Here is an 8,230-nt window from a genome sequence, read left to right on the forward strand (position 1 = left end):
AAAGTGGACAACATAATGCTCAAGGACAAAGGTATGATAAATCCATTGTCCAATGTCACTATTATAAAAAATATGGGCATTATGAAAATGAATGTAGGAAGAAGCAGCATGATATGAGTAACAGAACTAGTGCAAATTTCACTAGAGAAAATATCAGCCAAGGTAATTTGTTTTTAGCCTATAATATGACTGAAGCAAAGAGTGAAGATGTATGGTTTCTACACTCTGGTTGCAGTAACCATATGACAGGAAACATAGCCCTTTTTTCTATGTTTGATCAGAGTGTGAAGTCACAAGTCACACTAGGGACTGATAGTAAAGTTTCTGTTATGGGAAAATGAGAAGTAAATGTCTTAACAAAGAAAGGTGAAAATTAAACCATAGCAGATGTTTATTATGTTCCTGGAATGAAATGTAATCTCATAATTATTGGATAGCTTATTCAAAACGGGTACAATGTTTTCTTTGTGGATGATGTATGCACCATCATGGATAAAACACCCAGCAAACAATGTATTGCTGAAGTGAAGATGACAAGGAACAGGATGTTCCCTCTTAGAATGAAAGCAGATTTAAAAAATGGAGAAGAAATAGCAGCAGTGACACACGAGGCTTTCCAAAGTGAACCAAAAGATGAAAATTGGTTGTGGCACTTGAGATTTGGACATCTCAACTCTGGAGGTCTTAACTTGTTGAATAGAAAAGGAATGGTAAGAGGATTATCATTGATAGAGAAACCAGACAGCCTTTGTGAAGGTTGTATCTTGGGGAAACAACAGAGAGAAAGTTTTCCATCTGGGAAAGCATAAGGGCAAAAGCACCTTTAGAAATTGTCCACTCAGATTTATGTGGACCGATGCAAACTCCATCACTTGCAAGAAACCACTATATGCTAACATTTATTGATGACTTTTCTAGGAAAACTTGGGTTTATTTCCTAATGAACAAAAGTGAAGTGTTTGAAAGATTTTGCAATTTCAAAGCACTTGTAGAAAACCAAAGTGGGCTGCATATCAAAGTTCTAAGAACAGATAGAGGAATTGAGTATATCTCCAAAGAATTTCTACGTTTTTGTAGAGAAAATGTAATTCATAAGTAGTTTACCACTATGTACACTCCGCAGCAAAATGGAGTTGTCGAAAGGAAGAATAGGACAATCATGGATATGGCAAGGAGTATGTTAAAGGCAAAGCATTTGCCAAATGATTATTGGGCTGAAGCTGTACATTGTGCAGCATACATTTTGAATAGATGCCCTACAAAAGAAGTCATGAACAGAGTGCCGAAAGAAGCATGGAGTGGGACAAAGCAAGCAGTCACCCACATGAAAGTTTTTGGATGTGTGGCTGATGCACACATTCTATATCAACTAAGGAAGAAGTTGGACAACAAAGGGGAGAAATGTATTTTCATTGGATACAATGAAGAACCCAAAGCTTATAGGTTATATAACCCATCCAACAAGAAGCTTATTGTGAGTAGAGATGTTCAGTGCATTGAGGAGAAAGCTTGGGATGGAAGCATAGAGAAAAAAGTGAATGTTAAAAACTCTTTGTCTCATGATGAAGATGATGAGGAGATGGCTGAAATACATCCCCAAACAGCAGCACCAACACAAGGGCAGCAAGAGACACCCTTGAGGAGAAATGAAAGTGCTTCTCCAAGCACAGCACAAGGAGGAAATTCAAGTGCTTCTTCAAGCACTTGTACACCAAATGAAAGAGGTAAGAAGTTAATAAATTGAAGTGAAATTTATGAACAAGTGGCACCAAATGAAGGTATGAACTCTTTGTTTGCTTTATATTGTCATGTTGATGACCCTGTTCATTTCGAAGAAGCAATTAAGGATAGGAAACAGATAGAAGCTATGGATGAGGAGATCAATGCCATAGAAAGAAACAAAACATGAGATTTAGTTGAACTACCAAAAAGAAAAGAAGTCATTGGAGTTAAATGGGTCTACAAGACCAAGAATAATGCTAAAGGAAAAATAGAAAGACACAAGGCAAGACTTGTTGCCAAAGGATATAAGCAGCAGCATGGGACAGACTAGGAAGAAAGTTTTGCACCAGTTGCTAGAATGGAAACCGTGAGAGCAGTTCTGTCCATAGTAGCACAAAACAAGTGGAAAGTTTACCAAATGGACGTGAAGTCAACATTCCTAAATGGAATGTTAATGGAAGAGGTTTACATTGAACAACCTCTAGGCTATGAAAAGAAAGGCCAAGAGCACAAAGTGTGCAGATTGAAGAAAGCTCTTTATGGGGTGAAGCAAGCACCAAGAGCGTGGTATAGTAGGATAGATTCCTATCTACTGGAAAATGGATTTGGAAAGTGTGAGGGAGAACCCACTCTCTACATCAAAGAAAATGATGGTAAAATACTAATTGTTATGTTATACGTTGATGATGTTATTTTCACAGGTAATGGTGATTACCTTATTGAAAATTTCAAAACATTCATGAAAGAAGAATTTGAAATGACTGACATGGGTTTGCTGGGATACTTCTTAGGAATAGAAGTAGAACAAAATGGAAATGGGATTTTTATCTCACAAGCAAAATATGTTAATGAAGTGTTGGAAAGATTTAATATGCAGGAGAGAAAAGCAGCTATCACTCCCATAGCGATAGGATTAAAACTCAGCAAAGATGAAAACAACAAGGATTTTGATCCTAGTTTGTACAAGAGCATAGTTGGCAGCCTCATGTATTTGACTGCAACTAGGTCAGATATAATGCATGTCGTTAGTTTGATTTCCAGATTCATGGAGAGGCCAAAAGAGGCACATTGGCAGGCAACAAAAAGGATTATGAGGTATGTTAAAGGTAGTAAAAGGTTTGGCATTTAATATACTGCTTTAGAATGTTCAGATTTAATTGGATACACTAATAGTGATTGGGCTAGAAGTGTAGATGATCAGAAAAGCACATCCGGTTATGTTTTTCACATGCGTTCAGGAGCCATTTCATGGGCATCTAAAAAACAACCTATTGTAGTGTTGTCTATAACATAGGCAGAATATGTGGCAGCTACAGCAGCAGCGTGTCAAGCAATTTGGATGAGAAGAATGTTAAGGAGTTTATGCCAAGAGCAAGCAAAAGGAACTGTGATTTTTTGTGACAATAGCTCAGCTATTGCATTATCCAAGAATTTTGTGTTTCATAAGAGAACGAAACACATTGACACAAAGTTTCATTACATCAGGGAATTGGTAAACAATGGAGAAATTGTTTTAGAACACTGCAGAACTCAGGAGCAGGTTGTAGATATTCTGACCAAACCATTGGGGCAGAAAAGTTTTGAGTTTTTGAGGAAATGTCTGGGTATGACTGATAACCCAATAGTTGAAATTAAAGGGGAGTGTTGAAATATTACTTTCAATTGTAGCGCCGAAACCATCATGGGATTCCCCGCACCACTCTTACGGAATGGTGGTAATTCTCCAGGGGGCAACAAACACACTTATCGGCCGACACGTACCCTGAACAGTTTTTCAATAGAACATTTCCCCAGCGCGTAAAGTTCGGTAAAAGAGGCCGTGCGATTTTACCGACAACTATCCGATTAATCCCAAGGCTTGATGTACAACTGCCAAATAACTGTATTCATCAATAACGGAGAAGTTGAAGTTCCAGTGAGACCGATAAACATGAGGGATGTGTTTGGGAAAAAGCAGTTTTGGTACACTCCTCTGAATTGTTCGTACTAGTAAATGAATATGGATTCACTTTGCAAGGCCTGCACCATGGAGCTATTTATTACTTGATGTGAATTGGCATTATCATTGATGACCGGATTTTTCAGTGAAGTAATTAATGAAAATCTATTACAGTTGTTGAATGTAGGTGAAGATTTTTATTTTTATTGTTTTTAATTCACGGGAGTCGATTTCTACAGTACAAGTAAAATGTAATGTTATTTTTTTTTTGGTAGATGCAATGTAATATGCAGCAGCGCAAAAGTAAGAAGTAAAAGGAAAAATTACACACAACAGTGTTAATTTTTAGGAGAGACAGAGTGAAGTTTTTTTTGGAACTTCCTCTGAAGAAGCCTTGCTGTAATCCCTCTATTAGAGGAATATTTTTGTAACAGTTGGTTTTGTTAATGAATATAAGTTTTTTTGGTTTGTGTGAAACTCTGTCATCCTAGAAACATTTTTAGTTTTCCCGTGTTAAGAAACAAAGCATTATTCTCTGTTCATTTTTGTTTTGGAATTATCAGAAATTCCCAACACAGGCTATGGCATTGAATGGAATTGTGGTCAACACGACTTCACTCAAAGGAATCAATATTGTTTGTGAAAGAGCCACAGATGCTCCCAGATGCTCCCTATGTTGATGCACCGATGGCTGAGCTTTGGGTTGATGTGCTGAGTGCTATAGTGGGTGTAGGACTTACTCCTTGCTCACGGACTGACTATCTTAATATTTCCATTGGCGGGACTCTGTCTAATGCTGGAATAAGTGGGTAGGCGTATCTATTTGGTCCACAAATTAGCAATGTCTTGCAGCTAGAAATTGTTACAGGTTCTTACTAAATCAATCTCAAACCTCTGATTGCCATGTTAACCAATCTTGTTTTATTAAATGAGTTTTGGATCATCATCTATTAAATTTGATATAATTCAAATTAGTCTTTAGCCATGGACCCTATTAGATTTTCCACTTGATCATTAAAAATTTATTTCATTTCTTTACATTGAAAACGATAGATCTTTTCGCGAAGATGAAGGGTATAGAATTTATTTTCGCTCATTATTTTCATCTAAAAATTCAGCTGCTTTGACGTTATGTGGGATTACAGGTAAAGGCGAAATAATAACCGCTAGTGCCTAGAACCAGTCTGATATCTATTTTGGTGCACTTGGAGGATTAGGACAATTCGGAGTCATTACGAGAGCAAGAATCATTCTTGAGCGTGCTCCTCGAAGAGTAAGCAATGGCCGCTTTTCCCAGAATGGAAATCTCGGATCATTTTGCTTTTTTCACCTTTTTTATGTTTTGCATTTTCTATGATATGGCTTGTGCAGGTGAGATGGATTATGAATTACATTTTTCTTAAATTTATAAAGCTTTCATTTTTTTTCCAATTAAATAATTTCTCCCATTTCGAATTGAAGAATCTTATATCTATATGTGAATCAAGAATGTATGCATAGAAGGATTGTTTACAGTGCTAATCTAAAGTGATATGATATGGCTTGTGCAGGCGAGATGGATAAGATTGGTGTACTTGAATATAGAGGACTTCATTCACGACCAGGAGCTCCTCATTTCTCTGCCACCTGCCCAGAGATTCGATTTCATCGAAGTTCGCGTTGTGGTTAACGCGAATGACTCAGTAAATGGTTAGCCTTTCATACCTCTTCTGCCCAGTCAATCCTTCGATACCTCTCTCATTCCATCCACAACCGCCCCCCTATTGTACGTTGTCGAGGTTGCCCAATACTACGATCCTGGAGTGGACATCGATAAGGTTACTAAGTATTCCCTGATTCTCTAAGTTCATGACGTCTATTGCATACTATTGTTCAAGGCATATGTTAATTGCTTATCGTAATTGGCTGACGGCCTCCAGATAATCAAATCCCTATGTTCCAAACATTGGTTTTTTAACAGCTTACAATTCAGCGCCAACCATTCATACTTCGATTTTCTCTATCGTTTTCGCCCCACAGGGAGACAAAGCAGTGTCTCGTCTACGCCTCACGCGTGGCTCAATCTCTTCTTGCCTAAGAGCAAAATTGTGGAATTTGATTCCAAGATCTTTAAAAAGATACTCGCAAAAGGAGTGAATGGCTCTATCCTCATATATCCTGTGCATAGAAACTTGTAAGTATGGCACCACTATAATTGGGTGAATGAACAAGTTTTTATCTTAACTAATAATTTGCTTACACACCCAAGTTTTTTCTACATTGCAATGACGTCCAGGTGGGATTCTCGCACGTCTGTTGTTACTCCCGAGGAGGATATCTTCTACGATGTGTGCCTGCTCCGTTACAACAAACCTTATCCAGAGGGGCCTCCTCCGCAGCTCGTTCTGGATCAAAATAACGCAGTTATTGACTCTTGTAGAGCAAATGGTATCCTTGTGAAACAATATGTTGGTCTTCATAAAAATCAGGCAGAATGGGAGAGGCATTTTGGTAAACAGCGGTGGAAGCAATTTGTAAAGAGAAGGAGATTGTTCGATCCAAAGGGTATCCTGGCTCCAGGACAGAATATATTTCCCAGAATAGGTTAACCGGCTATTCAATATCCAACTCCTTTAAAGAATATATTGGAACATAGATGGAATTGCACTAGCTATTTAGCCGTTTCAGGAAATAATGAGGGTTAATATTGATCGGTCTCTAAACATTATATTGCAACATACATGGAATTGTTGTCCTTATGTTGCAGTCTGAAATCAATTCTTTATGCAATCAGTTCTTGCACTCCTTATATTGCCATATAGAGGCAACTAGTCTATACTACCTCCTAATTGCATTGTGCTGGCCTTGTGCGATATAATGCAAATTTATACAGATTATCTTAACTGCTATTTTTTAATGGCAGAAGAACCAAATGTTGTAGGTTAATATTTTAAATTACTTACATTATCAAGTATTTTTATCGTAATTGCATTGTGCAATATGATGCCAGTTTATACAGATCATCATAACCAATATTTTTTAATGCCACAAGATATCAGAAACTTGAAGACTCATGGAATGAGCTTGATCATTACATTACAAACATAGAAATTTATACACAAAGATATTCATAGATGTTACAAAAACCTTCCGACTGACATTTATGGTTCAACAACAATGGCAGACTACCACCGCTTGCTGTCGACTAATATTGATGACTCGCCGACTATCACCGTCATACGGTCAGGCATTATTAATGTTCTAACACCTTCCATTAATCACGATGACCTAAAATTTAACTTACCTACTGGTCTAAGTCTCAGCTAGGCTTACAACAAAACATTTCATTTTTGCCTTCTTATTAAAGGGTCCATGCTTGTTCCTTTTCCTTTGCTGGTGCAGTTTTATCTTCACCTTTCTGGGTTTCCTTATGAAATTCCTTTGCTCCTTGCTTACCTACTTATTGTCAACAACCTCTTCTGGATTGGGATGTAATGCAAGATCCCATACAAGGTAATCTAATTCATCTTCTCCCCACTTTCCATGAGGAGCCACCAAAATGCACTCATCCTCGAACATGAGTGGCCTCAAAACAACATCCATGGTAGTATCCTCCACAATCGTGGTCATCTTGAAAGCAGATCCAATAAAACTTCTAACAATTGGGTTATGAGAGAAGCAAGTTTTACTCTGAGTGCTTTCTTCAACAACATGATCCTCAACAACATGAGTGATTTCTTCAACAACATGATCATGACACTATTTGTCAATGAACTCAAAAATACTGCCAAACCTAAATGGGTTCCAGAGGAAATGATCATCGAAAGGATCATTGTCAAAAAAGTCTAAAAAAAGAGACATATCAGCTATCCTCCAATGGCGCTTACTGTTAACTCCAACTTACAGCACACAGCTTCCAACTTACAGCACATAATCGAGCCCTCCTTTACACGACTCACCAACACAGAGCTCACAGCTCTTTACCAGCACTCGACCTCGGCGTTCCACTAGTCTCCATAAGGTTGTAACCCTCAGCAGCTTCCACAAAGCCTTTACACAGTGATCACACCCTCAGCTTACCACAATAGACTCACCGCTCACTAGATCAAAACCGACTCTGTAACGTATAGGTCGCCACACCACGCATAGGTTGCCAGACCAACAGTTCGACTCCCCATAGACGCACAAAACATGACCTCTTCATGCCACAACTAAACGGGCCAAACTAGAGACACAACTCTTGCAGGAAGCCTATTTCATACAGGCTCCAATCGCTGGACGAAGCAGCTGCTATTCTCGTCTGGGTGGCACACAATCCACCACTTCACATATGGTGGATATAACAACAATTCTATGCGCCAAAAGAACCAACACACAACTCCAACTCAGAGGCTCCAAAGCTAGCCTCACACGCTCTTAAATTTTTCTCGCTGGAACTCGTAGTTCCCACAATAGAAACAACTAAACGCGCATCATTGCATGCATTCAAATATGGAACACCCAACAACTAAGCTTCCACGCACAAGGAGTAACAACTCTTCAAATAGAAGACTGAGCCCTCAGCTCTTCACTCCACCGAGCCCACTCAAC

The 8,230-nt window shown here is 38.5% G+C and overlaps 1 pseudogene; it reads left to right on the forward strand.

The window, feature by feature from the left end:
• Nucleotides 1-5,925: 5,925 nt before the first annotated feature.
• Nucleotides 5,926-6,249, forward strand: LOC149156101 (cytokinin dehydrogenase 11 pseudogene; annotated as a pseudogene).
• The last annotated feature ends 1,981 nt before the right edge of the window (nucleotides 6,250-8,230 follow it).

The sequence above is a fragment of the Pinus tabuliformis genome, chromosome 9 (genome assembly GCF_031772625.1).
Source record: "Pinus tabuliformis cultivar Carrire ecotype Pingquan chromosome 9, CPIR1, whole genome shotgun sequence".
Taxonomy (NCBI): domain Eukaryota; kingdom Viridiplantae; phylum Streptophyta; class Pinopsida; order Pinales; family Pinaceae; genus Pinus; species Pinus tabuliformis.